Consider the following 14,712-nt stretch of genomic DNA (forward strand, 5'->3'; position numbering starts at 1 on the left):
GATAAGGGGTTAGTGGAGGGCGTTCCGTCAAAGCCTATTGAGGTTACGTGTGAGCCAGACAAGGGTGCCCTAGGAATCAGTCGTTTAGATAACGCACTACGTGTCGCCCCAGTATCTACCAGGAATGGAGATTTTGTGCCCAAGACCTTAGCGGTGACGTAAGGACCTTGCTGGTCAACACGGAGTTCGACTGGATCCCTCCCTTGCCCCTGGCGGTCCTATGCGAAGTCATGAGTGCTCTCATAGTCGGACTGCTGACACTGGTTTTGGCGGGGGCGATCAAAGGTGTTTGGTCTGCCTGGCCTGTCGTTGATGGTGTTGTTCGTGTGCCCTCGTCCCTGTCCTCTATTTCTGGGGTCATATGCTGTGTCTCTGGGGTCCCTATTCTTGTTCATTTCCAGAAGGACCGGGCACTGGGATTTCCAGTGTCCGAACCTCCTACAGAACGCACATTGATTCCCATCTAAGTCTCTCCGTCCGTTGTAGGGTGTAGGGGTATGATCTCTAGGGGGTAGCTTTCTAGGGGCGGTTGGTTGGTAATTCTCTTTCGGGGGTTCCCTTCCCATGGTCACCCCTTGCAACGGTGCTATCATTACCCTCTCCTTTAATTCCTTTTTCTTCTTCTCTGACGCCCTATCATTCTCGTTCTTCTGGTTTTCGTAGTATTGGGCCATCTGGAGAATTGCTGCGGGTTTGGAGGCTGCCCAACTACTCTCGCTGGTCTGTAGTTTCTGGGAAACTTCTGGCGACAGACCCTTTACATAATTCTGGACAAAGAGGTGGTGTCCGGTTGCGGTGGTCATGTCTTGGCCACTGTAATCGGAAAACACAGTCTCGAATCGGGAGAAGTATTCAGACACATCTTCCTGGGGTTTCTGACGGCAAGCCGTCACTATCGACCAGTCTACCTTTCTTTCTGGGATTAGAGTCTTCAGCTTTTGTACAATCTTGTCTGGGAGCTCTAAGATGGCTTTCGGGGGTTTCTGTCCTGGTTCTCGCTGTTTATCTATGGTATCGAGTTGTACCCAGGTATATCCGAACGGCTCAGCGTGGTCAACTCTCCGGATTTGTTTCCACACATCAGCCGGCAGGCATAGCCCAAAGAACAAGTCGATATCTGCTAACGTCATTATCGTTGAGCCTAAGGCTGTACCCAATTCCGTGTAGAAGGCAGTCGGGTTCTTTCTTAAGTCGGGTAGAGTCTTTCTAAAAGTCAAAATATCTTGCCGGTCCCACGGCTGATAGACCCAGTTATATACAACCCTTCCCTTCGCATCTTGGTGGTTGATGTCGTCGTGTGTTCCCTGACCCCGTGGGGGGACCCAGTAGGGGGCAGCTTCTTTGATGGGCATCATGGCATCAGCCCTTCCTCCCTGGGGTTTAGTTGCTATGGGGGTTTCTGTTTTGGTGGTCTGTCCATGTTCTTTAAGGTGTCGGTAGACCTCGAGTGTACGAGTGAAGAGGTTCGTTACATCGCCCTCTCTTTCTTCCCCAATGTCTACCTTCCTATATAGGGCCGCTAAGCCTTCGGGACCTTTATCGTGGTACCTATCCTCATATGCATTCAGGGCATGATAACAGAGCCGTACGACGAAGTGTCGTCTGCGGCTGTCGGCATACGAGTTATACACGTCTGTTATATACTCCTCACTTTCTTTTCGCTCCACCAGCGTCCCTACTATCTTGTCAATTCCTGCTCGTTCATCCTTAGTTAATCGATTCATTCTGGTGGACTCTTTCTTTCCTATCTCATGGTCGTCTAGCGTTGTAGTCGACGTTGGGTTCGGCACAAGAGGCTCAGCCGGCGCGGAGGCCGTGAGGGCCGAGGCCCCTGTACTGCTTTCGCTCGTGTTCGGGGGTTGTGGGTGTTGCACTACTGATTGGGAGGGTGCATACGGAGGGGGCATGTAAATGATCGGGGGACCTAACAGTAATTCGTCATTCGTTCGCTGCTTGGAGGACAACTCAGGGTAGAGCAATGAAGGGGTCCTAACAGCGTACTGGCCTGAGGTTTCGGGCTCCTGTCTTAGTTTAGTTTCCCTTCTCTCCTTTATGTCTTCTTCTAACTTTCTAGCGGCAAGGTGAGCTGCCTTTCGTAATTCCTTTTCTGCTTTTACTTCTTCCCTCTTTTTCCGTTGCGTTGCTTCTTTGCGCCACATGCCGATACTGTCAAGCATAGTAGGCGTCGTCTTATTGCTACGCAGAGCTATTTCTAGCGCTTCTATCTTATGGTCGTCGAAGGATCCCATCAGTGGCCACTGACTTTCGGGGTCCTTCTTGGTATATTTATGCCACAGCTTGCTATAAGCTACGGCGACTAGTCCATATTTAGTGAACATGTCCTTATTAGGGGTGCCTTCCAGTGGAGCCGGGTGGTTCACCTCTAATAAGCGGTCCGGGCAGAACCAACTACCAATCAGTGGGGAGAAGATAGGCATGACGGGTTTCAACGGGGACAAAAGTCAGCACTACCTATCTTTTCACTGCTTGCAAAGACTAGACAGAATATCTCTATTCTTCGTTATTTGCAAGCAGAGAATACCTCCAAAGAACCAATATCGAACAACTAGTGTTCGGACAATCAATCAATCAATCAATGGGGAGATAAAGATAGGCACGACGGGTTTCAACGGGGACAAAAGTCTGCGTTACCTACCCTTCACTATTTGCAAAGACTAGACAGAATATTCCTATTCTACGTTATTTGCAAACAGAGAATATCTCAAAAAGCACTATTCTTCAAAACAATCAATGTTCGGACAATCAATCAATGGGGAGATAAAGATAGGCACGACGGGTTTCAACGGGGACAAAAGTCTGCGTTACCTACCCTTCACTATCTGCAAAGGGAGAGAGAGAGAGTATTTCTACTCCTCCCCGTTTGTAGACAGCAAATATCTCAAAAAGAACAATCAATGAGCAATACTAGTATTTCCAAAGCTTCAAACAATCAATCAATTATTTCTCAATTTGTCGTGTATCACGACCTTACCCGGACCGCGTGGACAGTTTCTCGTCTTCCGCCTCCAGCGCCCGATCGTCCTCTACTCTCCGTATTTGCCGCGGCACTCCTGATGGTTCCCAGTCAGGACCGTAGATCACTCGAGAGAGGTCTGCTCGGAATCAGTGAAGTTCGGATGATCGGCTGCCAGATGAGGGTCTATTGGGCAGGAGCTCTCCCGATCGTTGCAGTCGTTCACTCTGTCGTCGGGACCTCTCCCACTGGATCCACGTGTCGCTGATGGGCCCCACGTTTGGGACGCCAATTGTTAAATGGTAGCGGCAGTTTCAGTCGATAACCTTTCAAGTATTTGCCCGGCGGTAATCGCCTCTTATACCACTCGATAATTTACCAATGAAAGAGGCAGGCGCCGGAGACTGGAAGGCAGGAAACAAAGTTTTATTCCGTCGGAGCAGAACACATCAGATCAGACAGCAAGGTATCGTCACGAGGTGCTCTAACTGCATCTCTGAGACCTGGTCTCTTATACACTGGTTTATTGCTTTATTACACATAGTACATTCTTGAGATTCCCTTGATGTATGGGGGAATATCCCCTGAAGCCCCGGTTCAGATCCGATCCCACACATAGATACAGTAGAAGTTCTCACCCCACCCACAGTAGGAGATGGCTATTGCGCATCAGGGTATTCCGCCAATTCCTGGGGGGTGTGTGTGACCGGTCGGGTCTCAGGGAGTAGGGGCTTTGATCTACTGTAATCCCTTTGATGTGGGGTGTTTCCCTTACAGTAGGGGCAATAAACTGCATCCGCAGGGCTAGGTGATGGCCTGGGACCAGTTCGGACAATGGGGCGCAGAGGAAGGGGGTTATCAAAGGAGAGGCATGACCATGTGTGGGTTGTCGGTCGGAAGTGGTTCCGTAGCAGGGTCGCGCAGAAGGAGAGGGTTTATGGCCTGTATGAGAGAGTGGGGGTGGCCGGCGCGCGGGGGATGCTTGCAGCGTCAGGGGAACGCGCTGGCGAGTGACAATGTAAATGTATGGATACTTGTATAGCGCACGACTACCCGGAGGTCTCTCGGCGCTTTTACGAATACCGCTGTGGAACCCATCCTGGCTTTTCCCTGTGAGACTTCCACTCCTGGGCACCCCCAAGGTGAAGGCCAGGCATCCTTAGCGTTGTGGGGGCCGTTGTGGAGATTAAGCAAGCTATTGCCCAGAGTTGCAGAGTGGGACTCCATGACTAGAATGGCACCGAGGCGAGAATTATCAGGTCCGTGGAATTTTGAGCCCAAGACCCGCCGAGGCGGGGAATTGAACCCTGGTCCCGGGCTAGACCTCTGCATCAGGGTCTGCCGCTCTAATCATTGAGCCACACTTCTCCACTGAGAGAGTGGGGTGCCTAAGATGGCGGCCGTGCATTCGCTGTGCGTGGCGCTGGGGAGAGGCAAGATGGCGCAGATAATGTTCAGTTTGTAAGCTAAATTTCCACACCACCACTGTCGGACAGGTGGCCAGGCTGCTGGGCCCCATCTACCTGGCGCTCACTATGTGACTCCATGCCCGGCATCCAGGCCTCAGTGAGTTCTCGGGCCTCCGGCTAGGAGCCTGATCCCAGCCCTCACCAACTCATTTCACTATGCTACTCACAATGGTAGGTGCTCCTTCTGCATACTGCGGTGCCCAATATACCTGACTTTGCGATCCCATGCTCCAGGAACTATCTGTGTTGAGCACATGAAGGATCTTTCTCGATAGTTTTTTGTCTCCTGCAGCTCGGTCAGTGTTAAGGGCATGTGACAACCTGACCTATTTGTGCACTGGACTAGGCTCACTATGAGCAAGGCATATGAAAGACAATCTAAGGTGCACTTTGATAAAAAAAAATGGAGGCCTCCATCTGCAGTGGATGCTCAGGAACCCTCTAGGGATCCTACCATTGGTGATGTTGCTGCATTACTACAAGACATGAAGGAGAGTGTCCACTCTATTGACACTAAGATTAATACCTTGACGGGCAGGATGGATCGCTTTCAGCAATGTATGGATAAGCATGATCAGCAGCTCACTCAGGCAGAATCCAGAATATCTGATATGGAAGACTCATAGCAGCACACAAATACCACAATTAATCGACTGTCCCGGGACATACAGACAGTGCAGGCACAGAATGAAGATTTAGAGTGGTCCTCCCGGAATAGCAATTAACTTAATTTGGGATTAGCTGAAACTATGGATATAGTCTATGTGGAACTTTTAGTGGAATAACTATTTTAGCCATTGTTTGACTGTGGCTCCTTCTCATCAGTCTTCATCATGGAGCGTGCTCGTCGCTCTTTGGCTCCTAAACCCCAGTCTGACTCCCAGACCTATAATAGCGAAACTACTTAACTACAGCAACAGGGATCAAGTTCTCAGTCTTAATAAAGCCACCCTGATCTCCAATACACAGGCTCTCCAATAATAATAATAAGCTGATTTGTTGAGTGCATGGCTATTTCTGTTGAAGTGTCCCAGCGCTAGAATTCTGCATAAATGGTGAGAAGAGCTACAAAGAAAAATATGGGTACCAGCAAGTTAACATTAATTTAAAAGGCAGGTTTTTATCTGTTTCCTGAAGAAGGCTTCAGAAGATATCTGCTGAAGTTTAACTGCCAGACTATTCCAGATCTTAGGAGCAAGAAATCTGAAAGAGCTGCCCCCTACCCTGGTTTTGTGAAACTTAGGAACCTGCGCTAACCTAGCACCAGATGATCTCAAATTCCTTTCAGGAATGTAGGGTTTAATTACGGACTAGAGAAAACATGGACTGATTTCAAAAATACCTTATGATAGTAGCAAAGGGCTTTGAAACAGATCTGTGTCTTAATCGGCAATTAATGCAGGTCTCTCAAACCAACCCTGAAAGAATCACGGCTAGGGAATTTTAACAGCAACCGCTCTGCTGAATTTTAAATTCTCTGTAGTTTAGTCACTCTCTTTTGTAAGAGACATTAGTAGAGAACAATAGTCTAAGCAGCAGATTACCAGAGCCTTGTTTACAGTTTCTGCGCTGAAAAGGGTTAAAAGCCTAATATCTTTTTTAGAACTGTTACGATCCCAAAGGATTTGGCGTCTAGAGAGTTTACTTGATCATTGAATAAGAGCTTATGATCTAGCCAACCCCCTAGATTTTAGATTTTTGGTTTTGGTTGGGGGAAGAGCCCAAATGAGCAGGCCCCCAGGTGGGGGGCAGATGTTGGGCTGGCTGCCTGGAAGAAGCACCTCTGTCTTGACCCCAATAAAGTTTAAGCATTATCTTCCATTAATTTTTTCACTTCCTAGAGACACAGGTTCCGCTGAGAATCTGTGACCCTGACATTTTGGGAGAGGGTAATGAATAACTGTGTATAGTCTGCATAAGAAATTATTGATAAGCCAAAAGATTCTATAACATCAGCCAGTGGGTGAAAATAAACATTACAGAGAGTAGGTCTCAGGAAAGACACCTGAGGAAATCCCTGTTGCAATGCAAACACTTTCGATTGAAATGGTTCTAGGGATACCTGAAATTATCTGCATTGTAGGTAAGAGGCAAACCAATGTAGAGCCTAATTCCCAATGCCACATTTCCATAGTCTTTTTTAACAAGATATTGTGGTTAAACCATGTCAAAGGCAGCACTAAGGTCTAGCATATTAACTCCTGTGGATCCTCCAAGATCCAGGATGCAACGCAGTTTCCATGACCAGTAGCAGAGCAGATTCTGTGCTATGGGAAGGGTGAAAGCAGTGGTGAAGATTATTAGTTTTCAAAATATTGAAAAGTTGTTTGGTTGCATGCTTCTCTGCAATTTGAGAATAGAATGGCAGCAAGGAAATTAGACAATAGTTTCAACTAAAGGAAATCAAGCAAAGGTTTCTTTTAGGAATGGGAATACCATTGCATGTTTCCAACTCTGTGGTACTGAACCAGTAGCCATAGATAAGTCCAACAAGGCACATAAGACTGGATAAATCACTGCAGAGCCATGCTTCAAAATATGTTGAGACGTAGGATCCAGAGGGGAACATGATGTAACAGAGATGCAGAAAAAAGTCATTTCAGTCATTTGAACAGGGTCCAATTTCAAAAGACAAGGTAGCTTGTTGATTGGCTCTAAAAATTACACTTTTAAATAGTGCAGTGGGCTTGCCCAAGGCCGGCTTCTGCTCCAAGGTGCCCCCTAAGTGTGGATCGCACACTCGGCATCAATGATCAATTCTGTTGTTGCTTCTTGTTGTCTGTGCATCTGCTAAGAATTGGGGTTGGTGTGGGTTGGGCCATAAGGAAAGCCAGTTACAGGGTTGTTTTCCTTTTCTATTTCACTTCTTACTTCACAATTGCAGTGACAATTTGATCATATTCCTTTTCTTGCCTCAGATCGATTGTTCATCAGATGCAGCACTCTTAAACACCAATATGTTTGTGTTCAATAACCATAGTCCCTATGGTCCGCTATTTAAGGTAGAACATATGCATGTTAAAAAAACATGCGAAGCCTGACAGATACTAGCTCAAATTAACATACATAGTATCGACATTGCACTGCTCCAGGAGAACCCCCTTTCTCCTTCAGACTGTCCCATCTTTGCATCCACTAAGGACGCTCATCAGTATTTCTTTTCATTATTAACCTACTCTCAAGGGGTGGTCTTGCTTGTATGGAAGATCTTGGGCTTCACCGTCACAGAATGCATGTCTGATGTTAGTGAGGACTGGTAGTGGGGATGGACATGCTTGATGTCTATCCACTACTCGTGCTGTGCTGTACTGTGCCCTGTCGTTGATTTTCGCACTAGTAAGAGAGCCCTTAGCATGGTTCCTCTGCGAACATCATTTGCACCGAGGACTGTGGGTGGGTGATTGCTCCTTGATCCTGTCTCTATCTACTGACGATGTAATTCTATATGCCCAGAGAGCTGATGCTCACCTGTCCCCTTTTGTAAGGGAAGTTATACAATTTGGCAGTTTCCCTGGACTCCAGATCAACTGGAATCAATCTGAAAAGTTTATCCTTACAGACGCCACCACAGCACCCATGTGGGATATCCCTTAAGATAGATGAACGGTGCAGTAAAATACACGGGTATACACGTCACAACAGACATTCCAGACATGATGCGAGGGAATACCAAGGTCATGCTGGAGCACTTTAAAACCCATGTGGAATGATGGCTACATTTGCCCATTTCAATGTGTGGGTACATTTCCCTAATAAAAGTGGTAATCATACCAAAGTTCCTTTATGTTTTCGCAAATATACCCGTTTAACTCTGGACTTTTATAGTCAACTGCAACAATTGCTCATTCGCTTGATGGGGGGGGCAGTCACGCATATGGTGGAGAGTGCTCACCCGTCCCATGAAGGAAGGAGGCCTCTCAATCCCCAACCTCTTATTTATTACCTGGTAGCACAGACCCAGTATGTGAAATACTGGCTACAACCACCACCAACACTCATGCATGTGAGCAAAGAATATACCCGGGTGCACCCCGCCTCCCTGCTCTCCACTGTCTGTGGTGGCTCCCATGCCCTTAGAGACAACATTAGAGGGACAAGCATGACGGGTCGAGCTTGATAGTCCATAGCATGCTATTTCCAGTGCAAAATCTCTTACTTCCTGTTGTTACCCGTGATACGTTATCCTTTACTTCTCCCGACGAGGAACCTACAGCGGAGACCTTTCTGGCGGGCGTGCAAGTAAGAGTCAACTTGCTTCTTGATGGTGATTTTATGTCTCTTCAGGAATACATCAAAAGAGGCAGATGTATACCTCAGGCCATTCTCTATTACCAACTATGGTGGGTGGTGAGGGCCACTTTCCCGAGTTTTTCACATCCTCACATCCACCCAAAGCGCTCACACTGCTAACCAAATATATGCATAGGGCTGACACTTGGCGTTCCATTTCCTTTCTATACTCAGAAAGCATGGCAGGCAGACCACTAGACTCGCTCCATTTGTCAGGACTAGGAGAAAGAGCTAGGATCCTCATTTCTGGGTAAAGTTTGGTCATACTGTTGTGTACAACTATAACGCGTCCTGTTTACATATCAACATAAGTTACTGCATTTTAAATTCCTGCACCGGTGCCATTACACCCCTGGACGTACGGCCAAATTCACTCATAATACAAAAGTTGCTTATAAAAAATGTGGGCAGGTGAACATGAGTTTTATGCATATGGCATGGCTCTGTCCTAAATTGAGTGCTTATTGGCCACAGGTATTTGCATTGTTGCACATCATGATTAGGGACTCCGTTGGCGCCCGGCCACAGGCTGGCACTTCTCTGGGCTGCAGATGATGTTCGTGTGATAGCAAGATGATTTGTCAACATGGGCCTGCTGCTCATCAAGAGACAGGTGGAGATGTTCTGGGTGAGCAGACCCACTCCAAAAAACGATCATTGGATCAAGAACATTTTGCAGAGACCATATAGACATCAATGCAGAGGGACTTCACCCCAAAATGAAGACCCAAAGACGTCTGGGGTCCACTGCACTCAGACTTACTGGCACAAGACGTTTCAATGTAACTGTGCAGAACCACATAGCATGCTCCTGTTATGGTAGCAATGTCTTTGTATGCATCCCGATACTATGTCGTTACAGCTAGGTACTGTGCACACTTTTTGATTACATATCAACAGGGCGGCTCCTCCTCAGGAGCGGAACCCCGCCTGCTGCGAGCACAGCAGGCAAACACAAATAAATAAAATGGCGTGTCAATGGCATTTTATTTATTTATTACAGCACTGGTTCATGCGGTGTACAGCACGAGGGTGGAGGAGGGGCGCAATCCTGAAAAATGCAGGATGACAGCACTGGTCTGCTGTGCACATGTCGGATTGGCCGGCTGTCTTGCGACAGCCAGCCCAACATGCACACTGTAGAACCAGCAATTCAAAGGATGAGAAACGGCCTGGGGATTGCTGCCACAGGCCCACAGCCTCAAAACGTGCACTGGGTAAGCCTCCTCCCACCAATCTTGGAGATGCTCTCACAGGAAGAGAGCAGCTTCAGGATTGGTTGGAGTTGCGTTCCACAAGCAGGAAGGAAGTCCTTCCTTTTCCTGTTCATGGACAGCAAAGAGAAGTGCTGCACAGGTCGTGCTCCCGCTCCTGAATTTATGGTGAGTCTTGCACATTCGCACCCCACCATTTTGTATTTAAGCTAGCCACCACTGCATATCGAACTGCTTTATTCATCGCTGTCATTCTAGTTGTCACAAGATGTAATATCTTAGTCATTCTTTTTTAAAAAGTGAGCAATTCTGCTCTCCAATAAACCTAGCAGAGTGATGGTTCCACCGCCATTGCTTGCCAACTAAAAGTGTCACAGCATTAGCACTTAAACAATATAGGTGGCTAAAGTAACATCAACTGACCTTCGAGCCTGCCTAATGGCATCACAAGAAAGAGGTCATATGATCTCTGGCCAGATGGTATGACATCATATATCTTTTTAGCAATACTTAGTGAAAACGGGAAGCTCAGGATTTTAGAAAAGAGTGATTGATTACAAACACAAACCTACTAAAAGTAGCGCTAGAAGTTGCAAGTAATATGTGTGACAAAAACAGGAACAGCACCAAAAACAAATTCAAGTAAAAGTAGCAGCAATTACTAGCACAGACAACCCTAAATAATACCTCAATTAGCAGCATTAAGAGGACTGGTGCTAAAAGAAATATTAATTTTCTCAATTTTATATGCCTCGCCTAGACCTCAACCTGAAGGTATTGGAGTGCTTTGCAAAAGCATCAGCTACATTACTCAAGGCCACGTTCATATATTTGTAGGCACGGGGAGATTAAGTGATTTGCCCAGAATCCCAGGATGTTGGGGACAGTGCCAAGTGTCGAATCTGATTCTTCAGCTCCAAAGGCGGCAGCTCTGATCATTACGCCGCAACCCCACAATCTGTCCTCATGCAGTCAGGAGTTAACTGCAAATTGGTCTTTCCCTCATTTTGCGATCTTGGTTTTCGTTCAGGTCCATAAGGGCAGGGTGGGGAATTACCTGTGGTTAATGCCCTCTAGAGAGGCCATAAACGGTTTATAACCACTTTTTACGTTTTCAGCAGTGGGCAATAAGGTTAATTAAAACACACCGATGAAGCGCCCGCAATGCTCTCCATTAGGCCAAAAAATATGTTTATTAAAATGGTGTGCAGTTAAATAGCGGGCAGTTTCTTTCATTACTGCACAAATGAAAAGTTGTAGGAACATCCATAACATTGAAACTGTTTGGTGGAAAAACGTTTGATAGTTTTAAAACCTAACAGAGGACAAAGAAGAAGACCAATTCAACGGTCAAGCATATGACGCCAAAGAGATGTACAGAAAATATTATTAAATTATAATAAAATAAGGCAACGTCTCAGAGCAATGACATGGAAATAATGAAATACATATTCAAATTAAACCTCTGGGGAACTTTTTTCGCAATGCCCAGAATGAAAACGGATCTACTCAGAGAAGTCTTCAATTCCACATTGCTAGAAATAGGGGTCTCTAGTTGGCAATGGTTTGCACCTTTGTCCAAGTAGGGACCCTTCTTCCTAGTCTGAAATAACCCCTGCTCACCCCCTGCTCACCCCCTTGGTAGCTTGGCACGAGCAGACAGGCATATCTCAGAGGCAGTGTGTAAAGCATTTGTGCACACATACAGTAATACAGTGAAAATACTACAAATGGACACCACACCAGCTTAGAAAAATAAATAATCTTTATCTAAACCAAAAAAGACCAAAAACATCCAACATAAAGTTATCAAGGTATGACTTTTAAAAGGTAAAAACAGTTCTGCCCATTGCAAACTATAGATGCGACACTTTCAACACAAAGTACCTTGGATGCGTCAAAATCATAAACAAAAACAGCTGCGGGGAAGGTGATGCATTGGTTCCTTACACACAGGGAAGGTGATGCATTGGTTCCTTGCTCCATGGGAGGTGATGCGTCGGTTCCTTACTGCCATTCAGGGGAAGTGATGCGTTGGTTTCTCACTGAAGAGGAGGTGATGCGTCGGTTTCTTACTATGCGGGGAGGTGATGCGTCAGGTTTTTACTGCGGCCCCGTGTTGTAGACTTAGCGCCTCTGTGTGATGCATGGGGATTCGGGGATGTGTCGGTTCTTGTTAGAAGGCGACCTCAGAGGAGCCCGGAGGGGGCCCTGGCTATCCTGAGACCAACCCTCGAGGTATCATAGCCGGGCACTGGCGGGAGACTCCTCAGGGGAGGAATCTCGTATCTAGGATCGTACACTCGGCACCACACGACAAAGAGACACCACACCGGGAGTTCTTAAGAACAAATCTTTATCAGATCGGAGTTGTAGGATCTTTATGATCAGCAAGGCAAATATATACAAGTGGAGCGCGGGCTCACAGAGTCTTGGAGGGGGGTAGGAGGTAGCGGGACAGTCTTTGGGGGATATGGATCAAATGCAGGAGCGTACCCGGCGCACAGCTCACAATCCTCGAGCTGGGGGATACGCTTGTCATCGTCGGGGTCCGGCGGGACCAAGAGAGTCCGTGGGAGCCGCGAGTCACTCAGCAGGGCTCAAGCACAAGTCGGAGTTCTTACGATCTTTCGGGGAGCCGCGAGTCACTCAGCAGGGCTCAAGCACAAGTTCGGAGGTCTTACGATCTTCAGGGAGCCGCGAGTCACTCAGCAGGGCTCAAGCACAAGTTCGGAGGTCTTACAATCTTCAGGGAGCCGCGAGTCCCTCAGCAGGGCTCAAGCACAAGTTCGGAGGTCTTACGATCTTCAGGGAGCCGCGAGTCACTCAGCAGGGCTCAGGTGTTTCCAATGGCGAATCTGCCGGACAGTCCCAGAGCACCCCTTGTTATAGGACGACTCCTCTTTGATGTCCGGAGTCTGTGCAGGCAGGGGTCTTGTCACCTGGGGGTCGCTTGTCGGGGTTTCCTGCCATTGTCTTTTGATCCTTTCAGGGCCGGGTCGGGAGGAGTCCCAGACACCCAGCAGGCGTGGAGCCAGCCCTCGGGGAGGCCGGCGGGCGATCGAAACCCACCTTCCCAGGGAAGCTCAGAGGTGCGATGGAAACTGCTCCTCCCTCTCTCATCCCAATGGGAGCGCGATATCCCCCAGTCGGAGTGGCGCCTCTAGGCCAGGGTCGCGCTGGGGCCGGGCGGCCATCATGGTGCATGAAGTGGGCACGCGGGCCCGGTGTGGCCGAAAGGAGGAAGGCCACGGACGGGGAAGTCCGGGTCGGGTGTGTGTGTGTTCTGGTGGGAAGGATCGGCTAGGCCGTGGGCTCGGGGGCTGCGTGAGGTGCAGGGGTCAGGTTATGTGGTGCGGGGACAGGGATGGCTATGTTACGAGGGCCGGGTCTAACAGTTCTCGATGCGGCAGCAATGGTGCTGCGTTGATCTCTCCAGCCATGGTCCCATGATGCGTTGGTTCTTGCAGTCGCACAGCAGAGCCTGCGTCAGAATTGGTGCGGTGATCTCGGACTTCGGATGTCGGTGCACGAGATTCGGCATGCAGCGACTGTTTTAGCCACAGGCAGGTGGTTTCTTCAGCGGCACGATGGCGATGCGTGGGAATTCTTCCCACACAGCGGTGTTGCATCAGAAACTGGTGCAGATGTGTCACGCTTCTTTAGTTGCTTCTCTTTTCCCAGCTTCCAGTAGCGGGAACAGACCCCAGAGGCACAACACAGGAACAGGCACCTCTTAGCAGGTCAGAACTACCTGCAAGAGAGTTCAGGGAAGCTGGCGGTGAAGTCTCTGTGTCCCTAAGACTTAAGAACAGGAGACAAGCTCTACTTCAAGCCCTTGGTGATCTTCTTCAAGCAGGATACACAGCACACAGCAAAGTGTTATTCCTCTCCTTGGCAGAAACAGCCACTGCAGGCCAACCCCAGACAGCACACAGCAAAAGGGCAGTACTTCTCCTTCAGGTTTCCCAGCTCTTCTCCTTGACAGAGGTTCCTCTTGAGTCCAGAAGTATTCTAAAGTTCTGGGGTGTAGGACCCAATATTTCTACTCAAGTTATCTTTGTTCTCATGTGGCAGAGAGGCTCCGTGCTCAGTCTAAACCAGTTCTGTCCTCTCTGGTCCAGCTTACTGGCAGGAGGTGGAGACAGCATTGTGTAAGTTAGACCAGGCCCAATCAGGTGCAAAGAAATCTCCTCCCCCTACTCTGGATGCAGCCCAGGTATATTCATCCCAGCTCTGACTCATCCAGGAAAGGCAGGACACACCTCAAACCCCCCAGTGACTGTCTACAGTGAATGCACATCACTGGCCCCTGTCACCACAAAGACAGACAGTCAATCAACTACCCAGCAGAGGCACAGAGGATGGCTAAGCAAGAAAATACCCACTTTCTAACACACAACATAAAAATCATCTTTGCTAAAAGATGCATTTTTATAATCTGAGTTCAGGCATATTAAACTCCAGCTTTCTATCTTGTCTAAATGGGAAGTTATACTTATAAGATGTTATAAATAAACTCCCATTCTATCCTGTGTAACAGATAGACTTTTAATAGTGAAAAACGAAATACACTGTATTTCACTATTAGGACATGTCACATACATCAGTACATGTCCCATCTTTCACATACACTGCACCCTGCCCACAGGGAAATCTTTGGCCTACCCTAGGGGTGAATTACAAGTAATAAAAGGGAAGGTTATGGACTGGCAAGTGGGTGCACTTGCCAGTTCGACAGTCGGCAGTAGAGACTGCGTGAAGA

General features: G+C 47.9%; 1 protein-coding gene across 1 annotated transcript in view; it reads right to left on the reverse strand.

Moving 5' to 3' along the window:
• Positions 1–14,712, reverse strand: part of STPG2 (sperm tail PG-rich repeat containing 2) — a 2,141,360-nt gene that overhangs the window by 1,081,930 nt on the left and 1,044,718 nt on the right. The gene's annotated exons all lie outside the window — the stretch shown is intronic.

Source organism: Triturus cristatus, chromosome 2_2, assembly GCF_964204655.1.
Source record: "Triturus cristatus chromosome 2_2, aTriCri1.1, whole genome shotgun sequence".
Taxonomy (NCBI): Eukaryota; Metazoa; Chordata; class Amphibia; order Caudata; family Salamandridae; genus Triturus; species Triturus cristatus.